The sequence below is a fragment of the Bison bison genome, unplaced genomic scaffold (assembly GCF_000754665.1).
Source record: "Bison bison bison isolate TAMUID 2011002044 unplaced genomic scaffold, Bison_UMD1.0 scf7180017855147, whole genome shotgun sequence".
Classification (NCBI taxonomy): Eukaryota; Metazoa; Chordata; class Mammalia; order Artiodactyla; family Bovidae; genus Bison; species Bison bison.
The window spans coordinates 5,298-7,232 of NW_011485720.1; positions in this window are offsets into that span (position 1 = coordinate 5,298).

Sequence of the window (1,935 nt, forward strand, 5' to 3'; positions counted from 1 at the left end):
CCCATGGACTATAGCCTGCCAGGCTCCTCTGTCCATGGGATTTTCCAGGCAAGAATATTGGAGTGGGTTGCTATGCCCTCCTCCAGGGGATCTTCCCAACCCAGGGATCAAACACAGGTCTCCCGAATTGCAGGTGGATTCTTTACTGTCAGGCTTCTTTGCAGGTGTGACCGGGAGTGTTGCTGAAGGAGCAGCTAGCTTCAGGGCCAATGGGGAGACCTCTATTTGCCCACATTGGTGTCCCTCCCTGGACACATACAGTCATTCAGTTAAAATCCTTTGGCCTGCTCTCTGCCAAAATATGAACTCTCTGGGGACCCCAAGTTATTTTCTCTGTAGCATCTCTGCTTGTCCCCTGCATATGTCATATCAGGGGCACAGCTTTGTGCTGGCTGCCTGAATCTGTGTGAATCAAGGGGTATCAGACAGGGATGGACATGGACAGAGCAAGTGGGCAGAGACACAGCCCAGAGCCCACAGCTGTAGCTATCTGTGACCTGACATGAAAGGACCTCTACCCCAGTGGTGGTGACCTGAGGCCTTTCCTAGGCTGCCTCAAGTACCCAGGAGTTGCCCAGAGGGCTGTGCCCATGGTCCCTAGGCTACAGAATGCACTAGAAGGGGAGAAGTTGGTCCATCCAGCCCTCAACTCTGGCCCCTGAAGCCACTTCTGAAGTCCAGATAGGTGGCAGTGGGTGCTGCTGACATTAAAAGCCAAAGCTGGGAGTGGGGTGACAGGCCTGGTCAGGAAGCTTTTCATTTCTCACCCAACTTCATTCAGCTTCCATTTTTGATAATTCCTTCTTGGAGGCCAAGAATGGCTGACCCCTGGTCTGGATGATATTAGAGGAGAAGCAGGAGATAAAGTTCATGAATTTAGCACCAATTATGTGCCAGGCATTAGGGTAGGAGCTTCTCTTACACGGCTTTATTTATTCCTCAAACCACTGCATGAGGCAGACATGATGGTCTCCAGTTCACAGCTGGATTAACCAAAGCCCGGAGAAGCAGAGCTGGGATGGAGCCTAGTTAGGTTGGATTTACCCCATAGCCAGTGCTCTATCCATTGCCCCTATCCATGAGCCTGTCAGAGAGACTAAGGAAGCTGCTGGCTGTTGAGGGTGGTGCAGGGAAAAGAGAGGGCCAAGGTTGGGAGCACTCATCGGGGTGCATGGGGCATTGGCTGCCTTTGATCTCTTCTCTCTGAGTTTTCCAACCTGGCAAGCAGCACGGGGGACAGGGGCTGGGAGGGGCTGAAAGGGGTTGGGGGATAGGAGAAACACGGCTGGAGGCTGCATAGAGCTGCCCCCACCCCCCAGAAACTCCCTGCTTGGCCCCCTGCCAGTGAGGCGGCTCCAGAGAGACCTTCTGGGAATAGAGAGAAATTCATTAGCGGATGTGCAAGTCCCAAACCGATTAGCGATTTATACTCTGGCCTCAAACGGCAGGTGGCTTACGTTTATTATCTGATTTAGCCCAAAGGCCACCCAGTTCCACCCCTCCCTCTTTCTTTCCCTTCTCCCTGCGATCCTCAGGAATGGATCCTCAGCCTGATTTGTCCTAGGCCCTTCCTTTAGTCCCTGTAGCCTAGGCCAGTTCCCAGAAGAAAATGTGCTAGGGATGGGAGTGGTGGGGAATGACAGGGGGCAGTGTGCCAAAATGACCTCCTGAATAGCAGGAGGCTTTCTAATTTGAGCTTTGTCCATTCAAGAACCAAACAGGAATTCATTTTCATTTGGAGGCAGGGCAAGAAGAAAGTGGGGTACTGAAGCAGCAAGGATGGAGGATAGATATCAAGGGGAACTTCTAGAGTACTCGAGCTTTGATTCCTTGGCTGCGATAAATGTACATCTTGAGAAGGGATAGGCTACCCACTCCAGTATTCTTGGGCTTCCCTGGTGGCTCAGCTGGTAAAGAATCCATCTGCAATGAGAG